The following is a 13,839-nucleotide window of genomic DNA, read 5'->3' as shown; positions in this document are numbered from 1 at the left end:
GCTGCAACAAGCCAAGAGAGCCTATTTTGTGGAACTAGACATATTCTGAATAGCTCTCCCAACAGCTGTGAATGAGATAATGTACTGCAACCTGAAGCCAAGCCAAGCCAGGCCTAATCTGCAGAAGTCTGATGAAGTTCTTGAAAGGCAATAAATCTCCCCTGGTTACAAAGATGCATGTGGCTGTGGGTCAGACGGCCTGCGCTATTCCCCTCACAGGCGTAAGCAGTTTTATTTATTGCATAACTGGACAGAACAATCTAATCAGCAATCAGTCTTGTAAATCATGACACAGTGTGGAGATGGTGGGCTCTCAGCTAGGAACTGCTTACAGCTGAGTAAGGAAAGCAGATCATTCCCTTGCTGCCTCCCTTTTCTTCCTTCTCTCCCCAGTTCCAGTGCCAAGTCTAGAGCAGAGAGCATAAATGCAATGAGCAGCGCAAGTTGCTGTGTAACATGGCATACCTATTCTGCAGTCACCACAAGATTACCCTCTGCTCCTTCTAGGGGAAGAGAGGACATGTCTCTTGTCAAGCTTCCATTTAATAGGGTGTGTGCTGAAGAAGGTTGTAGTAATTGGTAATTATATGTTGTCTCCAGTTATTATATGTTGGAATTACGACTCCACCCTTTAGTTTGCTACTGCGTCAGTATAATTTTCACTAAACAACAAATAATCAATAAACAGCTCCCTGTTCTGGGCCTACAATGTGTGTAACCTTGCCTAATATTAATTAATCAGTGGTGTCTAGAAAAACCTGATTGTGTTGGCTTATGGGGAAATTGAGAAAATTTAATCCAGAAACAGAAGAAGGACATCAATATGTAGAAAGACTAGGCCTTCTAATCACTCCTAACAGTGAACTCTGATGGTGAGTGTCAACAGGACTGGACCCAAAACAAAACACAGGAACATAAGATGATGTCTTGAAGATGCCTGTTTAGGGAAGTTTTTTAATGTTTAATGCTGTATTGTGCTTTTAATATTTGGTTGGAAGCCGCCAGAGTGGCTAAGGAAACCCAGCCAGATCGGCGGGGTATAAATAATAAATTGTTGTTGTTGTTGTTGTTGTAGTACTGGGGGCAGACCATTGGTCCACCATTTCAGGACTGTTGGCATTGTCTGCCTCTCCAGGGTTTCAGCCAGGAGTCTCTATCAGAGATGCCAGGGACTGTAACAGCCTGGGACCTTTTGCAAGTAAGATAGATGCTGTACCCTTGAGATACCCTTCCCCTGAGATATGAGGGCTGCTGAGAAACAAGAGTGGGGAGTGATAGCATGCTCAGTAGAACCCTGATGTTTGCAGAAGTACAACACAACTTTGAAAACACACACAGGGGTTAAATAAAAGCCTAAGGTGGACTGAGTATGGAGGGTTGAGCAAGGAGGAGTGTAGCCATGGAATTGCTTGTTGTTGTCAGGGAAAGAAAGGAGGAGGGGTGGAATGTTCTGCTTGAACTCCTTACAAAGGTTATGATGCCCAGAAGAAGAGCATTTCTGGCTAAAGAGGCACTCCGGTAAGGGTGTGAAGGTACTCTGCAGCTTATTGCAGCAGGTGCCACTTCTGAGTCACTTCCAATAAAATATGGTTAGACTAAGGCTTGCTCTACACACAGTAAAGAGTAACTGAGCTGTGGACTGCAACTGAAGAATGTTGTGTCCCCTCACTTCAAAAGCCCCTGCCTGTGGAAAACTAGCTTCCAAGTTCAGGCCTTCACCATATACTCAAGGTCAACAGCTATCCTTTGGGTTAATCCCAAAGAATGATCTCTTCCTTGTTTCACAGTCAGGATAATAATTAAGAGTATACTGTATTGTTATTATGATAGTTGCAACACTGGGCTGATTAATTGATTAGATTAGCTGAAAAAGCTTTTAATCAGCTAAAAAGGTGCTCCCAATTCATTGAGCACTAGGGATGCAGTGAAGTCCTAAGCCACTCCTATCTTCACTGGGTCTTATTCTTTATAGCAAGTGGGCTTTAGGGCTACAAGCAAGGATTCTCCTTCATACAGTTCAGGGGTAGGGAGCCTGTGGCTCTCCTGGTGTTAGAATCACAGAATTGTAAAGTTGGAAAGGACCATCTAGCTTGCAATGCAGGCATCTTTTGCCCAACAGGGGTCATGAACTAGAGACTCTGAGATGAAGAGTCTCAGGCTCTACCAACTCCTGAGACTCCTGGTTTTCAGGTGTAAAAATGGCGTCAGGGAAATGTCAGGGAAAACCTGGATGCATGGTAGTGTGATGGGAAAAATTATGGGGTCTTCCTTTAAAAAGCTCAACAACTTTGCAGGCGTCAGGAATTTCACTTGTTGAGATATGGCAACCTTTACCACTGCCGCCACCACACCACAACGTCTGTAATCTCTGACCATCGGCCATGCCTTCTGCAGCAGAGGGGATTTGTAGTCCACCAACACCTGGAGGGTCGCGGGCAGCCCTCCTTGATCCAGCCCGCCTCGCCAGCTAAGGCTGCACAGCCGATGCACGCTTACTCGAGAGTAACCAGCCTTGCACTCAACAGGGGCAAACTCTGAGCGCCCTTGCCTTGAACTGGGTTGTTGTTTTTTTTGTGTGTGTGTGTTTTGCAAAACTGGATCATTCCAAATTACGGGGCCCGCGCAGCCCGCTAGAAACTCGCTTTGTAGCCTTCTGGAGTTGCGGATCATCCCCCCTCCCCCCTTTTCCCTTCCTCTTCCTCGCGCAGGAACTTTTCCTTCCGGAGGGTTGTCACCCCTTCCCTTTCATCCGCGCTCCGGGTTTTCCTCCGGTTCCCAGGAGGAGCGGCGCATAAAAGCGAGCCCTTCTCCCGGCTTTTCCTTCCCGCTCCTGACTCCTGCCTCCGCGTTTTCCCGCCACCCTCAGATCCGGGGCTTGAGCTCAGCGATACCCAGCGCCCCTCAGCTGCCCCCTCCCTTTCTGGCGGCGGCGGCGGCCGCGCTGAGGGAGGGCCGAGCGGAGCCGAGAGCCGGGACTGCGGCGCGCCAGACCTCCCCTTTCCTCGCTTCTCCTCAGGCGGCCATGGCGGCGGGGCCGGGCCCTTAAGGCGACGGCGGCGGCGAGGTAGTAGCGCGGCTCCATGGAGGAAGCGGCTGAGGGGCGCGCCCGGCACCGGCCGGAACCCGAGGGTGAGTCTGAGGAGAGAAAGAGACGGAGGGGGAGGGGAGGGAGGGAGGCAGGGAAACGGCAGAGGCTCGTGCGCGGGGAGCGGGCGAGAGGGCGCGCTGGGGCTGGGCTGCTCATGGCGGCGCCACACCAGGCCCCGGGCCTCCTTCCACGCTTCTTGTCAGGCCGGAGGAGCCAGAGTCGGTGAGGAGATTCTGCCCCCCCCCGAAAAAAACACACAAACGGGTTAATAAGATCCCTTCTTCAGTCCAAGTGGATCGCCACCTCCTCGCTCGAGGACCCGCAAGAGGGGGAGGGGGAGCCTTTCTCCCCGCCTCTTCCATGATGGGCGCCTGTGCGCGCGCGCGCGCGTGTAATGGTGGTGGTCTCTACCTGCTTCTCCACTTTCCTTGCTTTCCCCCCCCCCCGGTCCTCCGTGCGCCCCCTCCTCTCTCGCCCCCCCCCCACAAACACAACACATTTGGAGTCTCGAGACCAGGTAACAGTTCCCAGAGTGGCGGGGGGGGGAGGGGGAGGGGTGCTAAGTCTGTTGCATCAGCAACAACAAAAGGAGCCTTGTGGCACCTTGGAAATGTTGTGGTGGCGGACGGCTTCCTTTCGGGCTCTACGGCGGACGGGTTCGCGTGGAGTTGCCGCCGCCGCCGCCCGCGCACTCGCTCGCACAAAAGCGGGGCTTGTGCTCCCGAGCACATGGGGTTCGTCGGGGGGGGGGGGCAGCCCCGTGTCAGCTAGGCGTAGGGTGGCCCGAGAGAGAGAGAGATGAATGGACCTGCACTGAATGTGGGGACACCTAAAGTCCGACAGCATGCAGGTCCAGATGAGGGGTTAACACTGTTACCGTGGACGCATGCATGCCCACATGTATGTGGGCATCCTTGCGGTGCATCTGGAAACTTAACAGATGGGTTGCTTCGACTCCAATGTACACAATGGTCTGGAATTGCGTGTGACCTGGTTTCCTTCATGCTGAATGTGGAGCCTTTTGTGCACAGAGGGCATGGCCAGGGTCACCATGAAATGTCACTGGAGGCTACCAGGATTAGCGAACTGGTGTGAGTAGTCATACATTTGATAAGAGGCAGGTTACATGTTTGTGTACGTGTGTGCCATGAATCCTTATCGTTTGGGGGTGTTTCACAATAACCTTTAGTTTCCTTGGGAGCATCAGTGTCTGCTTTTGCGTTATATTCAGAGTAGTTTTATGCGTGTGGGTGTTGCCTGTACAACTGTTGTGAGCTCTGCACCTTGATGGGACTTCTCAGAGCTTCTGCTGTTGTAGGGGCAGTGTGAAGCATCCTCACAAGCTTGTCACAAGCTGGTCCCAAACACTTCTGAGGTGAGTACCTGGGGGCTGTTGTGCTGTTAACTGGCAACTGATGACTCATCTTGAGCATATAATTGAAAAGCATTGTGTCAATAGATAGAAATTTCTTATGGTATTTTACATGTGATTGGGCATAGATTCCGAGAAGTTGCCATTTGGTAGTACAGTCATCAGGTAAACCAGCCCAAAATCAGCTTCAGGTAGTTATTTCAAGGTATGTTTGGTATTATAGGTTCTTGTGTGTGTTTCCATATAGACATCTGTTTTTGAGGAAGTAAAGCTGCTTCCATTTTCTGTTTACTACTGGGTGTTATCAAGATGCCCTACTTAGCCTGAGAGATAAACCCAGCTTTGCCTGACATACCTGTGGGATGTGTGCAGTGCAAGTGATGCTCTTGCAAACTTCTTGCCTAGAAGAAATTGAGTGGTTGGCTGTAGGCTGGTCGCTCCAGTAGTAAAACCATGCAGCTACTTTCAATATTTATTAGAATGGTACAAAATCACAGATGGTGTTCTGAATGAGTTGTCTTACTGTGTAATGTACAGGTTGGTTGTGTTTCTGAACAGTGATGCATTGAGAACATGGTTTTCAAACCTGTTTTATCCCTGCAGTGTTTCTAGATGTCCTTGCTGCTTCTGTGCCTGAATTATGCCTGTCTCTAGAGTGCGAAATGACAGCTCCTCATTGGTGCCCTGGATGGGAAGAAGTGAAGGCTGCTTAAAGACTGCTTTAGGAGGAAATGAGTGGGCAGGTTGAAATGGCCTGTTAAAATGAATCCAGGATAGTATGTGTCTGATCCCTGCTGGGTGCTTAAATTTTTCTGCTACGTTTGTGATTTATACTTCTTGAGATGGCTATTTGACTGGTACATAAGAACACTGTCAAGGTTTCCTTCTTCTATAACTATAGCCATTGCTGTGTAAAAATGGTTATTTGATGTATACCCTTCACTATTTTGTGGGCTCAGCACAAAATCCTTCTAGGACTGCATGGGTTGTGAACCCCTGCAAGAGGTTAATAATCTTTAGATTATGCTGTAACCATAACACATAGTAAAATAGGAGCCATGATTATTTCCCAAACAACTGTTCTCAAGTTTGAATTTGTAAAGTAGGTGGTTGTGCTGCTAGTAGCTAAATTATTATGTTGCCCTTCTGAGTGGTGTGACTATAATGTGGTTCTTAACAACTATAATGCATGACATCAGTGATAGACTTAGCTCAATATCCTAATTCTGCAAACCTAAACTCTTGCTAGTGAATAAACCAAATTAAAGAAAGTGCAATTTCTGAGTAAGCAGGCATAGATTTACACTGTAAACTTAATCGATGACTTTGCTCATTCTAATGCTGTAGCATTCTGCAATTCTTTGGTATCATTTGGACTTAAAGGGCAGATCATGATCAAGGTTTGGTGCGAATCCTAGTGAATGCAGTGCTGCCACCTTCATTGTAAAAATCGATTCACTTAAACTATTTTACAGCCAGTGGTTGTTCGGGGGGCAGGGAAACATTTCTTGTTAAAAGGTTTGCTTTGAAAGCTAGTGTACTAATTAGATAATTCATATTAACATATTTTAAGCATGTTAAATATTTGTGACCTACACTTTTGCTTTATGTTGATCCACGTGTTTACCCACTTTATTGTTAATAGTCTGTTTGTCCCCTTGCCTGAAGTTAAGGTCAGACTCTAGCATTTCTAGGATTGTGTTGAAAATCTTACTAAAAAGGAAAATCTATATTACATTAACTATTTTCTAATCATTTGGTTTAGAAGCAGATTTCAAGGGTTATGTATTGGTGTCAATAGTTCTTTAATGTTACCTAATATTTTGTTTGAATTCTTAGAAGTTAAGAATGAATGAAAATCTTGTACATGTGGCTGTGTGACATTTTTTCAGATTTGGCAGTTGAAAAGAATCTTAGAGATACTTTGTTTCAAGATGTAACGAATTTTGTAGCTTTATTTCTTGCAATGTCTCCATTGTCCAAAATGAGAAATTGCAGACCTTGGATGTCTAATGGCCCTGCTGATTTTCTGGCAGGCTTCCATTTTCTAATAAATATGAAGAGAGCTGTATCTTGTCCCCCCCAAAAAAAACAAAACCTTTAGTTAGCTCTTGATTATTCTTCTTGGCAATCTAAACTCTCTGTGGTTTTCTTCATTAAGATTGTTTCATGCTGAAAAGGATGTTCATATTTTCTAATTTTTTAATGCTTCTACTATTACTGGTATTGGCTGCATTCAGACAATCTTGACTTAATAAGCTGAGATATGAAATGATGCTTTTGGCTGTGCACATAAGCCAGGATATAAAGCCAATTTAAATCCATGTTTTAATATCCTAGCTTATTCCAAAACTGTTAGTTTCCTGGTTCAGACCAAATGGGAACTATAGTTAACGGAAGGCTTCCTGGTTTGTTTGCTGACTCGCACAAAGGGTTGTAGTGTGTAACCAAAATATCTTTCATGTCTCTGTTCACTAAGCAAATAAATTATCATCCAAACATGACCATTATTTTAGATTTTCTATCGCTTTTGGTAAGGATTGCTAATGCTCATAATCCATGAACACTACATCTTTATGGTAAAATGCAATGTGATCTGATGCATCACTACCTTCCCAAATCCAGGTAAGGAGGCACTGGGCTTTGGGAAGAAGGTGCAAGGCTCTGACAGGGTCCTAGAGTTCTCCTTCCCAAGATCTAGTGCTTTCTCAGCTTTGGAAAGGAGATGGGAAGGATCTAAGACCCTGCCTGATCCTCGTGCCTCCTTCTCAAAGCCTGGTGCCTTGCTTACCCAGCTGGGAGAATGCAACACACATTTCCATGTCAAAATTACTCTTGTAGCCCTCTTGGTATGAAACGTTGGACCACCCTGTGATGGATCATCATAGAATTTTCAAGTTTGAAGGAACCCAAAGGGCATCTAGTCCAACTCCCTGCAAAGCCGGAATCACAACTAACAAATCTCTGACAGATAGCCATCCAATCTTCTTCTTAATCTGAAACTGTAAGGTTGCCTTTTATCCTGTATTTGACTATTTTTACCACAATGATGTGCTTATACTTAGGGAAGTTGCAACCCACTTTATGCCAATCTGAAAGTTGTTTATAAGTACAGTCCATGTTGAATCAGTTATACAAGGAATCTGATTCATATTCATGAGGATTTTAGTTCTAACATAATTTCTCTAATGGTTGTGGAGGTGACATTTCAAAGCACATGGGTAGTGGTAAATTCTCAAATGTTCAGGGGGACCGGTACTGCTACCTTTTCTTTCATATATCTGAGCATAGCATCATACTTCTCTCCAAATATTTCAGAATCTTGTGTACCTCTTCAAAATAAAATGTGAAAGATAAGCAACATGGTGCAGAATAAGCAAATTCTGATAAAATGCTGTATTTAACTTGCAGTGTTAAATACAGTGTTAAATAGTGTGTAATTCCAGGGTGGCAGAGTGACAACTAGAAGTTCCACCAATAGTAGTTTTGGACAGGCATGCATAAGATGGCAACTGAATAGGTGGTTGTTTGCTCTGTCTTAGTAAGCACTAAGAAGTTTCCAACTGGTGCTGACACTAAAAATGAAATTGGTGCCTAAGCCCAATACTTTGGGTTATTGTTGGGCACTGTAAGCTAATTTGCTTGTATTTATTGAATCAATACCCTGCTATCCTGCTCTTCAATAATTTCAAAGCGAGTAATCACAAAGATAAACACAGTATAATTAAGAACCACAGAAATGCAGCAATAAAGCATTTCCATCATGGTAGCATGAGAGTGGGCTTTTTCAGTGGTGGTTCCCCACTTGTTCTCCTCAGGGTGGATTGCCTTGTGCCATCCTTACCTATTTTTCCCCCAGACCTTTGGCCCTTAATTTGAAGAATTTTAAGTACTTACGGATTCTTTTAGTGGGGCTGGATCTGTAATATTTGTATTGATGTGCTTTTAGGTTTTTATTGATGGTTTGTTTGAACTGGTTTGATTGTTTACACTGTGTGTGTAAGTCACCTTGAGTTGCATATAAGGAAAGTATTCTATCTATCTATCTATCTATCTATCTATCTATCTATCTATCTATCTATCTATCTCCTTAGACATCCTGGACAAATAGAGGTTGTCTTTAGGTGGTAGAAATTCATCAAAGTGAGTTTCAGGAGACTAATCCATGGCACGGTGCCACAACCAAGGATTACTCTTTCCAGCAATCACCTGCTTTGGAGGCACCCTCTGAAGGACCTCTAAATATGAACTTGGTGTACAGATAGGTTCATATAGCTGTACATGATTTGGTAGATGCTTGCAAACTTTGAAGTGTACCCTGTATTTCTTAGTGGTAAATGGTTCACTGTTGGGATTATATTACAGTTTGCTTCTGGGCAAACATTCACCAGGAAGTTATGCTGAAATATTTCTATCTTTCTTTTCACCTTGTTCAGTGTCTTAAATCACTAGATCAAAGTTGGGGAATTGTATCCATCCAGTGGGTCACATTCCAAAATCCTCCACCCCTTGCAAGTCACAATTGATAGGTGAACAGGTCCACCCAGCTGTCAATCACCTGGCAACATAATGACATCAGGTGACTGACACTTGTTAAAGTTCAAAGGAAAATGCTGTAACCAATGATCAGCTAAGTGGTGGTTACCACAATCATATTTGAAGATGTGATTTCAGTGCCAGCCATCTGATTGGCACTAGGAATACATCTTCTAAGAGACTTGCTCTGGAGAGAAAAAATGCTCCATTTAAAAACTGCATGTTTTTCCTTCTGCAGAAAAATCATCTAGTGCTTTGAACCCAAACCACTTCCTCCATCCCCTTTGACTGCACTAGTGAGTTCTTGACAGGAAAGCCTCTAGTGCAGGGGTCGTCAAGGTTTACCTTGTTTGGGCCAGTTCACTCCAGTGGAGATCCCTTTGTGGGCTGGATCGTGTGTGCGTGAGCATGTGCAGCCGCGTTTTCTGGCGCCTGCGTCTGCGCAGACACAATTTCTGGTGTCTGCATCTGCTCAGATGCGATTTTTGGTCTCTGAGCATGCACAGATGCGATTTTTAGCATCATGGAAGTGAGTCCCTGCGTTGGTTTAGCGTAGTGCACGGGGACTCACCGAGCAGGCCGCTCAGGGGCACTGGCGGAGGAAGAGGAGTGTGTGGGGAGCGCACTGGATCCCTGTGGGGTGCCCCCTGCCCGTGCTGGGTGCCATGCCCCCCGCAGGTGGCACCCCATGCCCACAGGACGCATGCCAGCCCTGCCCCTGCCTGCTCTCCGCCCCCCCGGTGCCAGAGCATGAAGTTCCACCACTCCTTGGGGGTTGGTTAAACAACCCCATGGGCTGCTTGTGGCCCATGTGCCTTAGGTTGCCTACCCTTGCTCTAGTGCAGCAGATTCCAGGGAGGTTCTATGTCAGAGCTGATCAGCTGATTGGCACTGAAGGGCAACCCTGCTTGCTAAGGAACAATCAGGAGCTCCTGATTTTTTCCTTTCTAGCCATGTCTATACCTGCCCACTGCTGACATCACAGATGATGTCACGGATAGGGCAAGTGGGGTGTGGTTTGGGGGAAAACTGTCTTGTGGGCCAAATTGGGATCTGTGGTGGGCCTAATTAGGCCTGCAGACTAGAGGTTCCCCACCACCTCTTCTGTGTATAATCAGTAATAGGGTCAACGTCTTGGTTAGCTACTTAGTGTAATGGGCCCGGGTCTTGTTTGGAGTGCTTTCTCTCGATTTGAAAGAAACATAATTCAAACAAGCCTTCTGTCTCTGCTGCTGGAGCTCTTGTAAATATAGCATGCTTATGATTTTAAGTGAGCTGCTGCAGGAAAGAGTTATGAAAAGAACATTTCTTTTAAGGTGTCTGGCTGGCTTTATGAAAGGCTTCAAGCTGATCACGTGGTTGCTGGCTCATTGAAAGGGTGGGAGACCCTTCTGTGACCTTTGCAGAAGCAGGTTAGTTTTAACTTGGATCAGTTGCTTGTACATGTTAAAGAACAACAGAAGCTTACTGAAGAGCAGTCCTCAGTGCTTATTCAACGGGGAGGTGGGGCAGGAGGCCTGGGCTGGAGCCAGGTGATTGCTGGGTACAATGGAGGCTGCTTTTGTTTGTTTGAAATCTTTTGGTGCACTGTAAGACATTGCTCCTTTTGTGCTATTCTCTCCATGTGCATTCCCACTTCTGAGAAAGATTTAGCATATCTTTGGAGACTCACTGAAGGATCCGGACAGATATTTTGAAGCCATTGAACTTGGAATATATGCATAAGAGCTTATTCTCTCAAAAGTGCTGGAAGACAGACTGTTCTCCTACACTTCGCTCTTCTGTATAATGTACAATGAATAATTGGCTTTAAAAAATTATAAACAATATAAGCAGCTGTTTGCCAAGATTTGCTAAAGAATTTTCTGTTCCTTTGCTCAAGTGTTGCTTTGGTGTAAGCTGCATATAGAAGAATTTTATTCTCCAACAAACCACTTCAGCTGCAAATCCTAATAGACAGTTACTATGCTGTGATCATGGGATGCAGGTGGCGCTGTGGGTTAAACCGATCAGAAGGTCGGTGGTTCGAATCCCTGCAACGGGGTGAGCTTCCGTTTCTCGGTCCCTGCTCCTGCCAACCTAGCAGTTCGAAAGTGCGGAGTGCAAGTAGATAAATAGGTACTGCTCTGGCGGGAAGGTAAACGGCGTTTCTGTGCACTGCTCTGGTTCGCCAGAAGCGGCTTAGTCGTGCTGGCCACATAACCTGGAAGCTGTACACCGACTCCGGTAAAGCGAGATGAGCGCCACAACCCCAGAGTTGTCCATGACTGGACCTAATGGTCAGGGGTCCCTTTACCGTTAACCTTTATGCTGTGATCAGACCAAACACCTCACTCATGAAATATGCTATTTAGTTCAAAAAAGAAAGAAGGAAATAAGTTATAGCTGCACTGTTGAGGTTCTGGGGCCATTATTAATTAAATACCTTGATCAGCAACACAGAGAGCACTTTTCAGAGGCTTTTGAACTGGGTCCTAGAACTTGCTGATAAGGTTCCAGGTGGAAATACTTGGAAGGGCATGGACTGATAGAATTAAACAAAGCACCAGCCTAGCCACCAGGCACAACCTTGCAGCAGTTGAAATCTGTGCCCAGGTGCTTTATGCTTCCACAGCAATGTGCACACCCTTTCTGCTTTTTGTCCTTTCAGGTTCTGGATGTATTTGCCTTCTCACATGAGAAGCAATCCATCTCTGCAGTCAGTGTGGACTTGTAGTAGGAAATGCTACTGGGTTTCAGGGCAATGTTTGTTCTGAGTAGCACTGCCTGCTTGCCAAGGCTTTGCCCATGAAACTCTAAAAGGAGTAGATTGAGAGCAGTTGCATGAAGGGAAGGAGTTCACAGAAATTTCGGCAGACCAAGGCAGTTAAAAGACTTCGTTAACTTTGTGGGTTGAATATTAGCTTTTCTTGTTTTTGAGGCATTAGATAGATGTACAAAACTGCCTCTGTCACTTCAACAGCTTTGAAAAGTTAAAAACATATATATCAAAATTAGGCAGAGGAGGCACAATGTATGTGATGTTAACGTCCCTTCTCTTTATATATTTTTAAAAGTTATCGTAAATAATAGCTCTTCAAAACTGGCCATACTCTGTATATTTTTCATATTTAAACACCTTTCAATCCCACCTTTTGTAACTATCTGATAAATCACTTGGTTCTATGGAAGTGACCAGCTAAAATGTACTCCAATGTGGAAATTCATATTTCTCTTTCAGAATAAATTATAACTATTGAAAAAATAGGTTTATTTCCTATGAGTACATGTTTAATTTCTGCAGTAATGTTCGTAAACACATACATCTCAGAGTTCATACACACACACAGACATACACACACATATACATATATACACACACATATACATAATCCCAGAGTTCATAAGCTTTTGGCTTGGATGAGAAAAAAAGGAGGCTAGTTGAGTAGACACATGGGAATAAAAGCTATGGGAAAATGCAGGAAGTGATGCTGTTCACTCTCATCCTGTCCCTAGGTACTGGAGACAATACTTTTCATGTGAGTCGTTCATTGCATATATATGAAACTATGACAGTTGTGTTTGATGTTTTACTTAATATTAAATTAACTTACTGATAGTTAGAACTTCATTTGTGTAAGATGATTAAACGATACAGGTGGGGCTTCCTGCAGTTACGTTTTGGTAGTGGTCTGGTGCACACACCCCAGTAAGCCATTGTCTAAACTCTAAAACAAAGTATGACTTTACTGTAAGTGCACCAGTCATTCTAAACATTCTTCCAAAGAGCAGGTACTTAACACTGGATTCGGTGTAACATATTCTGTGTCTGGACATGGTTGATCAGGCAGAATTGTTCTTTGTGCCTTAGTGCAATGGGACATGTGCACACATGTTGACATGTGTACCATTCTTTTAAGATGGTAGGACCCATGTAGATATGGTAGGGAGGATTAGTGACTCTATTTGCCTGCAGGTAGTGTAGAGGAAATGAAATGTATCCTGTGAATAGGAACTGAAGCCTCTCCAAGCAAAGTTTACCATACTTCCTATGTGGAGATGTTTATATAATGCTTCTTAAGTGCCTGATTGTAAAACTTCTGTGTAGTTTTTGAAAACAAATTAATGCCACAGATGTTACAGCTGCTGTCCACATCTGATTAAAGCTTCTTCTTCTTTGTGGCTTGAAATGGGGTATTAATGGTAAAAGGCCATTTTTGTCCCTTTAAAACCTATTGGAATGTCAAGGTTATTACAAAAATCTTTTAAATAATTATTATTTCAAAAAGTCATAAATGTATTTGTGTTGCCTGTTGAAAAACACAGCACACATGCTGAATTTTATGTTTACTTCAAGGAAGCAGTATAACAATTCTCAAAGTGTTGCCTTTCTCTGGGAAATGTTTTGATTTGCTGAAAGAGGGACAAAGCAGCACTAACTTCTGTTGCAATACTTAACTTGAAGCAAAAGTGACTCATGTTACCCTCTGCACATGAAGGGGGGGTATGTGCTTTTTTCTGTCACTGAGAGAAACTGCATACCTTGGTTTAAGAACAGCCCTGTTTAAGAACTAGTCGGTTTATGAACTCCACAAAACCGGAAGTAGTGTCCCGGTTTGTAAATTTTACCACAGTCTAAGAACGGAATCTGAATGGTGGAAGGGCACCGGTGGCAGGAGGCCTCATTAGGGAAAGCACGCCTCGGTTTAAGAATGGACTTCCAGAACGGATTACATTAGTAAACGGAGGTACCACTGTATTGAAAAAGTAATGTGTGGAGCAACCATTTGGCATCCTAAGCCATTGGAAAGAGCAGCACCTGGTCAACCACAGCTCTGTGAGCTGCTCAATTCAGATAAGAGGC

At 44.5% G+C, this 13,839-nt stretch overlaps 1 protein-coding gene across 3 annotated transcripts in view; it reads left to right on the top strand.

The window, feature by feature from the left end:
• The first annotated feature begins 2,914 nt into the window (after window positions 1–2,914).
• ZNF609 (zinc finger protein 609) overlaps window positions 2,915–13,839 on the top strand; it is a 105,445-nt gene continuing 94,520 nt past the window's right edge. For 2 of the 3 annotated variants that reach the window (XM_081888398.1, XM_081888395.1), the window contains exon 1: window positions 2,915–3,129. The gene's annotated coding sequence lies outside the window, so the exon portion shown is untranslated. Of the gene's footprint in view, window positions 3,130–3,214; window positions 3,311–13,839 lie in introns of those variants that run through there. The other variant, XM_081888396.1, reaches the window with a different exon arrangement.

The sequence above is a fragment of the Podarcis melisellensis genome, assembly GCF_964234715.1.
Source record: "Podarcis melisellensis genome assembly, chromosome: 14".
Lineage (NCBI taxonomy): Eukaryota > Metazoa > Chordata > Lepidosauria > Squamata > Lacertidae > Podarcis > Podarcis melisellensis.
This window is presented reverse-complemented; position numbering and strand designations above follow the sequence as displayed.